General features: G+C 40.3%; 1 protein-coding gene across 3 annotated transcripts in view; it reads right to left on the bottom strand.

The window, feature by feature from the left end:
- The window catches only part of LOC125456959 (rho guanine nucleotide exchange factor TIAM1-like), a 278,224-nt gene extending 266,048 nt beyond the window's left edge, over positions 1-12,176 (bottom strand). For 2 of the 3 annotated variants that reach the window (XM_048540606.2, XM_048540607.2), the window contains exon 1: positions 11,840-12,176. The gene's annotated coding sequence lies outside the window, so the exon portion shown is untranslated. Of the gene's footprint in view, positions 1-11,634; positions 11,682-11,839 lie in introns of all 3 variants that reach the window. The other variant, XM_059650354.1, reaches the window with a different exon arrangement.
- Between the last annotated feature and the right edge of the window lie 390 nt (positions 12,177-12,566).

Raw genomic sequence — 12,566 nt, 5'->3', positions numbered from 1 at the left:
GAGGTCAGCCATTGTTAGTGATGTGGTTCTGATTCCTAAGCAAAGTCATAAGCCAAATTTGTACAGTGCTTCCAAAGAACCACATTTTTATGCAGAGGAATGCAGAGAGGTAAATGTAAAACAAGAAAGCACCATGGCAGCTAAAAGAAGGTGCCCACCTGAATGGTCCACTGCCGGTCATCACTAACAAGGTAAGATTCATATGCTTTGTAATTCATGAAGCCAACAATAGGGAAAAATAGCAATTGAAGATCTCTTCAACTGGGAAAATTGCATAATCTGTGCAAATACAAAACCCATTACTTTGGTTCTGGAAGTCCAATGGAAGTGAGAAACCTGCTTGCACTTACAAACAAGACACTAATCCTCAATTTAAGTCAGACGTTTTCTTGACAATCTAGGAGCAGCCAGGGGAAATGCACTGGCATTGACTATAACATGCAGTGCTGTATAAGCTGGAACAGTTAGTTGCAGGATTTCCTGCAAGATGTTGCAATTTGCCTTAAGTTAACTTTTCACAATTTTAGCATCTCAAACCTTCAGAAGTCAATTATTTTTCAGAACAGATTAAGGCATTGATTCAGGTGCATGTTTCTAAATATGTAGAGCTCATTTAGTATTTTAGTGCTCAAGATTTTCATGATTTAGACATCAGTGGATTGACAATCATGGTAAAGCAACTAGAACTGTGCTCATGAACAGTTCTTTCAGTTTTGAATGTGAGGAAACATTCCTTGCAAGAATGCAATTTTAAAAGAAAATCAAACCCCCGCCACAGGTAACCATTTTAAGATTTGATACCAGAGTTGGTATCATCAATGTTGGCAATAAATTTCCCAAGGTTGAAGGGACCTGTAGTCAAGAAATGGAGAGAGAGGACAATAGAGTGTCCAATTACAGAGGCACAGGCTTCCTTCAGGACTCTGAGCACTATCCATATTCTCACTGAGGTAAGTTTTCTAATCAAGTTGTATTTATTTGAAACCTTTAAATTAGAAAAATAAACACCACATAGGTGGGTTCGAGATTGTTTGAACAGAAAGATTTATGGAACATTTTAAGAAATAAAAGAGACACATGGAAAGACCAATAGGCTTAAGAGAGGAATGGCAAAGCCAAGAAGGCTGTTGAAAGCACAGCTAACAATAATGCAACAAATAAAGTCAGGAACGGGCAAGAAACAAGAATTCAAGGCAGAGAAAAGATCTTGACAAATTGTAGGGCTAGAGAAAGTAACAGAGATTTGGGTCAGGAAAGCCGATGGAGGAATTTGGATACCAGGAAGATGATATCAAAATAAGGGTTATGCCAAACAAGAAGCCAATGTAAATCAGTAAGCCCAGGCACGATGGATTATCCTGCCAAGGTTCTCCATAGCTTCCTGATAGCTTTATCTGTCATGATGGGCATAGCAGTAGCCAACTTGAGCAGCATTAAAATATCAGTGTCCTACATATAACCCAGAACACATTTGGAATTTTTAGTGTCTCATCCTTAACAAAATCAGAGTTAAAAACACAGAGTGCCTTAACCCAAATGAGAACTGGAGCTGCTATCTTTGAATTGCTTCCTTGCTGCAGAGACATTGAACACATTTGAGAGTTGATGGGAGAGGGAAAACAAATTTTCTTATTTTCATCATGGAAAGTTACCATAAAGCTGACCATCCTAAATAGTTGAGCAAACTCCTGTAATCACAAAAACCAGAACAGATCACAGGTGTGACATCTTGGGACCGGAAATTAGAACAGCAGGGTCAGCAAGCATAAAATCAAGTTGGCAAAGGCTCTTGTGGCACAGTAGTAGTGTCCCTCCCTCTGAACTAGGAAACTTGGATTCAAGGGATAACAAGGTGTAGAGCTGGATGAACACAGCAGGCCAAGCAGCAGAGGAGCAGGAAAGCTGACAATTTGGGCCTAGACCCTTCCTCAGAAAATTCATTTTCTGAAGAAGGGTCTAGGCCCGAAATGTCAGTTTTCCTGCTCCTCTGAGGCTGCTTGGCCTACTGTGTTCATCCAGCACTACACCTTGTTATCTCAGATTCTCCAGCATCTGCAGTTCCTACTAAGACTGGATTCAAGTCCCACTTTTTTCCAGAGATGTGCAATAATATCCCTCAACAGACTGATTAGAAAATGTCTAAAGTCAAGTTCCTCTGGAGTACAATTAAATTTATTCCTTGGACAAATTTAAACTTAACTGCACATCACAGATCAATAATAAATGCACATACAGGCCATCATCTCCAGCTTTCCATTACAGATGAGCAATAATTCCTGGCCTTGTCAGTGATAAACAACTCTCATGAATGAATAAATAAAATGGGTATTCATGCAAAATTCATTTACATTTCTGGAGATTATAAACCGCCATTTCCACCACCTCAAGGAGGATGCCACCAACTGACACATTACCCCTCACCACCTTTGTCAGTATTCCACAGCAACCATTCAATCCAGGACAACCTGGTCCACTCTTCCTCCACTTCCGACACCTCCCCACAGCACCCGTGCCACGCAATCATGGAGAGTGAAACATTGGCCCATTTACCTCTGCCCTCATCACTATCCGAGGCCTTCCAGGTCATGCAGCTACTTACCTGCACTTGCCTTAATCCAATCAATTGTATTTGCTGACAGCAATGCGATCGCCTCTACATTGGGGAAGAAGAAACACAGGCTGGTTGAACACCTCCACTCTATCCATAAAAATGACTCCAAGCTTCAGTTGCCTGTCACTTCAACATTCCACTGTATTCCCACGCCAACATTTCTGTCTAGGTCTGCGGCAGTGCTCGTTTGAAGCTCAAACCTCATCTTCTGCTTAGGGTCCTTACAACGTTCAGAACTCAATATCAAGTTTAACAATTTTAGGGTATGAACACCTCCTTCAAATGTCTATTTCCACCCACAAGCCCCAGGTTCGATTACGACATGGGTTGGTTTCAGCACAGCCAACCCATTATGAGCTATTTATAATCCCCATTATCACCTATTCAGCTTCTCTTCTTCCCCAGTTTATTACCAATAACCCCCTTTTCCTCCTTGTCAACAATCCTTGCTATCAATTCTGAAGAAGGGTCCCTTAACTCAAAATGTTAAGTCTCTTTTCTTTGTTCAGATGCTGCCAGAACCTGCTGAGTTTCTCCAGCAATTTCTGCTTTTGTTTCTTTCAAGTTGACTCCTCCCACGGTTTCATTTTCAGACCAAACTGGTCTGTTTGCAACTTTTGTCATATTTGACCCCAAGATGAACATCTGCCCATGTACAATCGGTTCTGCTATAACGTGTGTTCTGGCAATGCAAATTGGCTATAATGCAAACGACGAATAGGGGAATGTTATTTCTAAAACTCGAACTTGTGTTGGCTATAATGCGAATGCATCCGTGAACGGAGGAGTACGCGTCAACATAACACAATAGTTAAAATGCAGGCGTTCTCTTGAGAAAGTACTAAGTTAGCGCCACAAGAGTCTATGCTGTCTGCACATACAATTAACTAGATAATTTTACAGACTTTGCGCCTTCTGTGAGAAGTACAGCGTTTCATGGTTTTCAAGTTTATTTTGCAAATTCTGCCATGTTACCCATAAAAATGTGAGGACAAAGTGACAAGGATGTTAGCAAGAAGCATCCTGCTGATAAAATTGCAGGTGGTGAATGTAAAAGAAAGGCTATGACACGAGAGGAGAAGCTAGATGTTATAAAGTGTTTTGAGCGTAATGACAGAACATGTGATATAATTTGCATAACAGAAACAGAGGAGTTTACCTTTCACACCATTAAAGACAATGCAGAAAAGATTAAAGCAAGCTGTATTGCCAGAACAAGTAAATGCGAGCAAATCTGAGAGGTCAGGGACAAAGAAGGTAGAGCAGCTTCGAAGAGTCTAGAAAGTAGATCAAAGGAGAAAGCGATCTGGGACCACCATTCACAACAAAATAGAGAAAGCCTTATCAATTTTTGAATAAAAAAAAGCTGAAAATCCTGTAGATGTGTCTGTCTTTACTGTATTCACCTCATCACATCCGTAACAGCCCTGTCTCAATTCAACTGCTGCCGAAAGCTTAAAGAATTTGTTACTCAGCTATTCCAGCACACTCCCAACTGGATTTCCAAAGTCTCCCCTGTGTAAGTTTAAGGTCATCTAAAATTCCATTTCCACATCTCAACTTGAGCCAAGTCTCATTCACCCAACAGCATTGTGCTCAATGATGAACACTGGCTCATAGTTGACAGCACCTTGACTTTAAAACTCTCATCTTTGTTTCAAATCCTTTCATTTTACATAATATCCATCTCAATCCCCACTTGCCAACCACACTTATCCCTCTGATTCATGCTGGCTCCCAGCCCACACATCTTGCACTTAAATTCATCCATAAGTTACACCCCTTTGCACCTATAAACTACTTTCGGAACCAAAATCTCAGCCCAATAAATTTCAATTTACTGTCAGTGCTCTCATTTGAATCCTCTCCAAATAATCGTGTTCAATGCACAGTTAGTATAGCTCTGATATTGTCAACACCAGAAGACCATAAGACATAGGAATGGAAGTAAGGCCATTCGGCCCATCAAGTCAACTCCGCCATTTAAATCATGGCTGATGGGCACTTCAACTCCACTTCCCTGCACTCTCCCCGTAGCCCTCAACACATAACTGGTTGATTAGCTTTGTTGATTAATTCTTTACCAAATTACTTGTGAAGCAGCTACATAAAGTTTGGACATTTCCATGATTGATTAATGGTCAAACTAAATCATTTTCCATATTCGTGGTTAAAAAAGGAAATGCTTAAAATTATCTAATCATTAGCTGCTTTGTTTCAATATGCATTTATTTAAACCATCTTTATTGGAAGGCCTTTTTTAACACACAGAAATGCCTCAAATTCATCTATGGATTTGATAAAAATGCAGTGATCACAAGAAATAGGAGCAAGAGACCATTTGACCAATTGAGCTTGCTCTCTATCTAATTTGAAAATGGCTAATCCTGGGTTTTAACTCCACTTTCCTGCCCACTCCCTATAGCCCTCCATTCTGAGAGTCAAAAAATCTGTCTGACCCATGCTTAAAACTTTCATTAAACCACAGTGGACACAAATGTCTTTCCCTGGGAGTATTAGCAACTTCTTTTTTAAAGATCAAATGAAACAAATACTGTCGGTTTTGCCAGGTATGAAAACTTCTGCACTTTTGGTCTTTAAAATTAGAAAATGCATGAATTACAACTGGATCGAATTGGGAAAAAAGCTGATTCTGAACTTGAAGAGCTAATCATTACTATAATAAACTTCTCAGCCCCCTCTTTTTGCTTTCATTCCTGACATCCAGGGAAAATTAAAATAAATAGCTCTCTGGTTGAAAGTGGGGGGGAGGGGAGCCAAGTACCATTTTACTGGGAGAACTTGAATATGTTCCTGACGAAGGCAAATGATCACTTGTGCAATTTGTGCTCAGGTAGCAATCCAACAGACATTCTTATGCAATGATGTCCAAAAGTTGCTTTTGTTCCTGTTCTCTGCTAAAACAATCAGTTCTGTAATAAACTACAAGGAATTTTCTTCTCTAATCTGCCTATTATCAGAGTTTGCTGAACATTTGACACATAATATCCTCGAACAGAAACTTTCCTCTGACTAAATGAACAATATCACCCCCACATAATCCACACTTATGCATGCCTTGAGAATAATAAGAAAAAGAGACTGATTGTCATATATATTGCAGTGCAAAAATTACTAGACTAAGGGATATAAAACAATTAGATTGTACATCCTGTGAAAAAAGGAGACCTAATATTCTGTTGTGTTGATTTAAAGTGTCCTCAATCTATCCTGAACCCATGTGAAAATGACCAAAACAGATTATTATTGCACCTTCCACCACAAGATCAACTTCAAGATCTGTGTCAAGCTGAAAAAGAGTTATTACTTACTTCTCTGTCAAAGGCTTGTTGTCTCTATTAGATGTGTTCAAATTCCTCACTTTTGATTCCCAACAGGATAATTTCTAACAGTATGTTCTGCAATCTTTCAGGAAAGCACATTCACTGAGATTCATGACTAAAATTTTCTTCTTGATTACCAGAACTGAATAATACTAACTGATAAGGCAGCATCAAATTGATACCTGTGCAACTTCATGAAACTCCCATCACTTCGGTTTTGTGATAAAGGTGAATCTAATCTGCACATCTATGAATATTGTTCAAACTGCAACAAAAATTACGCTTTTGGCCCTTTTCTGGGAATGCCGATGAAGTAACATACCGGGGTGTTTGCCACTTCATTGAAAGTATTTACAAGAAGTTTCCAATCACACAATATACAGTCTACAACGGCACACAATTTTACAAGTCAGAAAAGATTTACAAGGATATTGCCAGGATTGGAGGGTATGAGCTGTAGAAAAAGGCTGAATAGGCTGGGCTATTTTCTGTGGATCATCGGACACTGAAGGGTGATGTGATAGAGATTTATAAAATCACAAACGGCAACGCATAGGATGAATAGACAAGGTCTTTTCCCCCAGGGTGGGGGGGGGGGTGGGGGCTGGGGGATACCAAAACTAGAGGGCATAAGTTTAAGATGAGAGGGAAAAGATTAAAATGGGACCTGAAGGGCAACCTTTTCACACAAAGTTTATGGCATGAGCTGTCTGAAGAAGTGGCATAATTACAACATTTAAAAGGCATCTGTACAGGTGTACGAAAAAGAAGGGTTTCAAGGGATATAGGCCTAATAGTGGTAAATGGGACTGGATTAGGTTAGGATAACTTGTTGGTATCGACGAGTCAGACCGAAGGGTCCATTTCCATACTGTACAGCACTATGACACTAATCGACTGGATTAAATCAACCCTCCCTAAAATGCTACTGTATCCAACAACAGGGAAGTGATTCTTCTAAAAATATTTGCTATGGCCTCTATTGTGGAAAGATGTCATAAATTAAAGAAGAAATTCCACCGGACCACTTGCTCAGATATTTCTATCATCAACACCCACAGGCGAGGTACCGGAAGACTAGAGGTTGGCTAGCGTGGTGCTACTATTTAAGAAAAGTGGTAAAGAAATGACATGGAACCACAGACCAGTGAGTCTGACCTCGCTGGTGGGCAAATTGTTGGAGGGGATCCTGAGGGACAGCATTTACATGTATTGGAAAGACAGGGACTGTTTAGGGATAGTCAACATGGCTTTGTGTGAGGGAAATCAGGTCTCAGGAACTTGGCTGAATTTCTTCAAGAAGTTATGAAGAATATTGATGAGGGTGGAGCAGCGGATGTGACGTAATGCGGACTTCAGTAAGATATGCGACAAGGTTCCGCATGATAGACTGGTTCACAAGGTTAGATCACACAGAATAGAAGAAGAACTAGCTATTTTGATACAAAACTGTCTTGAAGGTAGAAGGCAGAGTGTGATGGTGCAGGGTTGCTTTGCAGACCAGAGGCCTGTGACCAGCGATGTGCCACAAGGATCAGTGCTGGGTTCACTGCTTTTCATCATTTATAGAAATGATTTGGATGTGAACATAGGAGGTATGTTTAGCAAGTTTGCAGATGACACTAAAATTGGAGGTGTCATGGACAGCAAAGGAAGTTACCTCAGAGTGCAACAGGGTCTTGATCAGATGGGCCGACGAGTGGCAGATGGACTTTAATTTAGATAAATGTGAGGTGGCGCATTTTGAAAAGGCAAATCAGGGCAGGACTTATACGCTTAATGGTAAGGTCCTACAGAGTGTTGCTGAACAAACAGACCTTGTAGTGCAGGTTTGTAGTGCCTTGAAAGTGGAGTCACAGGTAGATAGGATAGTTAAGGCAGCATTTGGTATGCTTGCCTTTATCGGTCAGTGCATTGAGTATAGGAATTTGGAGGTCATATTGTGGCTGTACAGAACATTGGTTAGGCCACGTTCGGAACACTGCGTGCAATTCTGATCTCCCTGGTATAGGAAGGATGTTGTGAAACTTGAAAAGGGTTCAGAAAAGATTTACATGAATATTGCTGGGTTGAAGGGTTTGCACTATAGGGAGAGGCCGAACAGGCTGGGGCTATTTTCCCCAGAGTGTTGCAGGCAGACAGATGATATTACAGAGGTTTATAAAATCATAGGAGGCATGAATAAATTAAAGAGATAAGGTCTTTTTCCCCATGGTGGGGGAGAACCAAGGTGAGACGGGCAAGATTAAAAGGGACCTCAGGGGCAACGTTTTCACAAAGGGTGGTGTTTGTATGGAATGAGCTTCCAGAGGAAGTGACAGAGGTTGGTAGAATAACAACATTTAAAAGACATCTGGATGGGTATGCTAATAAAAAAAAAAGAGAGACATAGGCCAAATGGTGGCAAATTTATTTAGGATGTCTGGTCGGCATGGATGAGTTGAACGGAATGATCTGTCTTCATGCAGTATATCTGTATGACTGAATGTCATGGAAACTCTGGAATTATCAACCCCAGAGGGTTACGCAAGCATGGTAATGGAGTATGTTCAGAAAATAAACTTTAGATGCTAACACACAAAGGACTATGGAAATAGTGCAGAAAGATTGTAATGACATTTAATAATCAACCACAATCTAGAATGGTAGAACAGGCTTGAGGGGCTGAATAGCCGGCTCCTGCTCCTATTTGCAAAATTGGTCAGTTATCAACAATAAGTTCCACAAAACCAAAAAGAAATAAAGCTTTATCACTGAGAAAAGCATACTTTTATACATTTTCCCTGAACAAAGGAAACAAATTACCTTAACTAGCTTGTTTAGCATGTTAAAGGACGAAGCAAAGCATTTTTACATGGCCATGATACAGCAATATACTGGAATCCCAATGTACAGGACATCATTCAAATCTGTGATATCCACACAGAGCAAATCTCAAAATTTATTTAGGTGTCCAGCTTTCAGTTCCATAAATTATGCAAAGTAATTTATAACCAAAGATTGCCTTGCTTATCTCCTCAAAGGCTGATTTGCATTCACTGCAACGGGGGCTTTTAAACTGTGTGTCAAAGTGTCCAATCAAGTCAGGAGGAAATAGAGCCATAATTTCTGAAAAATGGCATTGAGACACCAAATATTTTGTGATACTCTTATCTCTGGAGCCAAGAATCAAATCTAACCCAGATTGCTGTCTAAAGTCTGGAATACTGTAGTTACCTCAGTCCAGCTCACAGCCATGATAATTCAATACTGAATTACAACTTTCAATTTAAGGAGATAGTTGATGGAGAAATTGGCAAAAAAAAGATATTTAATGGTTAAATTTGAGGTACCTTTTAAAGACAACAGTTTTTCTCTTCCTATCACTACAATAAATGATTATGAAAAATTAAGTGCATAATTAATAGTTAAAATGACAAAGGGTTCAGTTTTCACTAGCTGACATTTCTCAGTGGAGAGGGGTCAACATCCAGTTCTGACAAAAATTCAAAGATGTGACAGATTTTTAGCAGGTAATGAAGCATGAAAATGGAGAGAGGAGAGGGAAGAAAAAAAGGTTACGTCTATAACAGGAGAGATTAAACAACAATATGGATGGTGGTAACAGGACAACAAAACAAAAAAATAACATGGAGGATGTATAAATGAGGCAACAAAAGGGGTTCGCCAGCAATCACCATCACCTAAATTAGGGACAATATTTATAATAAGAAATAATTTAATTCAATGTTGATTCTGGAAGGCCAAGAAGAGACAAAAATAAAGATGAGACCAAATGAATCTCAAATGTTATATCTTTCTCTCTCCACAGACGCTGCCTCAACTGCAAAGTACTTCTAGCATTTCTGCTCCTATTCAAACTTCCAGCATCTGTAATGTTTAGTTTTTCCACGGGCATTTCTCAGGAAACAAGAAATTCACCTTTCATTCTGGGACTGATGCTGACTCAAATCGCAGAGATGGAACAACTCTTATTTTTACCAGATATACTGAGGTGCTATTTTCTATAAAAATGTTGGATATCCTGTATTCCATAATATCTTCTAGACTTGCTTTTTAACACTACTTGGACTTGACAGTACAGAAGTTTTAACCAGCAACATTTAACTCTTGCATGTTAACCTCAATTATTCCCATCAAAATTAATGTTTAAAACACAATGCCTTTTCACTAATCTCCAACTACCACCCCGCCCCACAGCCACTCTACTTCACAGAATCCTTACATAACGGAAACAGACCCTTCGACCCAACAAGTATCCACACCGACCCTTGGAGCATCCCATCCCACCCGGACCCGGACCCCCAATTCCCACCTAATCTACACGTCCCTGAACACTATGGGAAATTTAGCATGGTCAATCCACCTAACCTGCACATTTTGGACTGCGGAAGGAACTCATGCAGTCACGGGGAGACTGTGCAAACTCCACACAGTCGCTCGAGGGTGGTACTTAGCTCATTAAACTAGATTCTCTCCACAACGTGGGCAGTGAAAGGTGCATCCTGCAGATTCTACTGCCTAAATCATGACCCCAGTTAAACACCTACCGTTCCGGTACTTCAAAAATTTTAGAAGATATAATTTCGAGCGAATAAACAAAGCTTTTTCTTTTTAACATCAACTATCCATGTCACCATTTCCTCAGTCTGGAGCAATGAACTGCACGAATTGCAGAACATCGAGTCAAATCTATTCTATTCCACGTTAGTTCATGCCTGTCGTTTGGCATGATTTTTATGCTTCAGTCGCAATTCAAGCTGCGAGAAAGAAGTCACATTTTATGAATGTGACATTTCGCAACAACTCGAGGACATGAAATGCAGAAAAGATTTTCAGTGTAAAGTGGTTAACATAAGGCTCAGCAAGCGCTATTTCAGAATCAGCTCCGATTTTTCAAAGCAAGATACCAGACAATAAATTTCACAATCAAGAATACTCTCGCCGAACGAGCGCAATGAAAGTCAATGATATAAAAACTTTAATATGTGCAAAACATTTCAGACCACTTGAGTATCTGAAGTGTTCAGTATATTGACAAAAGCTACGGGTTTTAAGTATTAATGCAGAATTTTTAAAAAATGAAATCAAAGGATTAAACCGACAACGAACATACAGTAACTTAAGTGAATAAGTCTCTTATCTCGGTATGCAAACCAAAACCTCGGAAGCAGAATATGCCTACATTTTAAACAGCCCAATAATCAATACAAATACTGTGAGGAAATCATCTGCTTCTAAAGGTATGTCAAGGGAAACAGCACGTCGCCATTCTCACAAAAATGATTACAGTATTTTTGCCACTTGCTCACACTTTCATATAAAGTATGGTTCACGCAATAAGAGTAGTAATTCCTAATCACTACCTTTTCGTCGTGTGGAACAAAACACAAGCTGGAGGAATGGAGGCTGCACGGATATACAAAACCAAGCCAAATTACCACAAGAAATGATAACGATGCTGTTGGACTTGTTTCCGAAACGCAAGAATCTACACCCTAGTGTGCAACCCCAGTTTGTTCACCGAGCGAGTGATCTACGTGATCAGCACAAAGACATGATAATAAACCAATTTATTCAATAAACAGACAGGAACGCGATTGTCCTAAGAAACTGCAAGAACACAAAGAAACGTTCATTTCCGATTTTTATCAAAATTAGCCAAGAAAACCATCGAACCTTTACAGATCCGTGAGAAATCGTTATCCAAGCACGACAGTGGACTTCTGATCCATCATTTCGGGCAATATTCGTAATTTTCAATTTCAAAAAAAAACGATAGAAGCCAGTGACCACGAATTAAAATCGTAGTAATAAGACAATTCAATACAGAGAGGGAAAAATATTTTACAAATAAAAGATAGTTTGGCGAATATAAACAGACCTCCGACGGTACGAAGCTGCTCCAGGTCTCTGAAGATGCAGAGTGAATGAGTGGAAACAGCGCGAGTGAAATGATCTTCAATATGAGGAGCTTGCGGGAGGGTGACGGCGGGCGTTAGAGCCTGGAGGAATCCCCTGAGTCTGATTCAGGATACAACACAGGACCGAGCAGCATTCATTTTCAACACTGGCGGTTCGTCGCTTGCCAGAAATGTTGCCATTCACAGACCGCGAATTAATGCATTCGAACAGAATTAAAATACAATATTTGCAAAGAGATCCGAATGGGTCAACATCACAACAAGAGGGTGCTGGAAAACACGGATACCGCCGCCATATTGTTTCCGAGGGAGCCGCGAGGGGGGCGGCACCGACTGGCAGCCACGGCAACCGTCATCTCATTAGCTATCCAGCCCATCAATCACAGCGGATAGCCAGTCACCGATCGGCTGCGCGTGATGCTGCTGGTCTTCGGTGGAGCCCAGTTCGAAGAGTGAGCGCGGCTCCTGCTGGAAGCATAGGTGAACCTCGAAATCAGGACAATCAGTTCGCGAGGTAACTTTTATATCCAACAAATGTATCTCGCAACGAGCAAGCCGCTTGCTCCCCATAGATGGACTCAATTCTACCGAGGGATCCCCACTCGGGAAGCTGTTCAGACTATCTATGGACATTACAACAAAGGCAAAGTTCTGGCCCAGGGAATCCGAAATAAAACAGAAAACAAC

This window comes from Stegostoma tigrinum, chromosome 12 (assembly GCF_030684315.1).
Source record: "Stegostoma tigrinum isolate sSteTig4 chromosome 12, sSteTig4.hap1, whole genome shotgun sequence".
Taxonomy (NCBI): domain Eukaryota; kingdom Metazoa; phylum Chordata; class Chondrichthyes; order Orectolobiformes; family Stegostomatidae; genus Stegostoma; species Stegostoma tigrinum.
The sequence above is the reverse complement of the archived record's forward strand: the minus strand, read 5'-3'. Positions and strand labels throughout refer to the sequence as shown.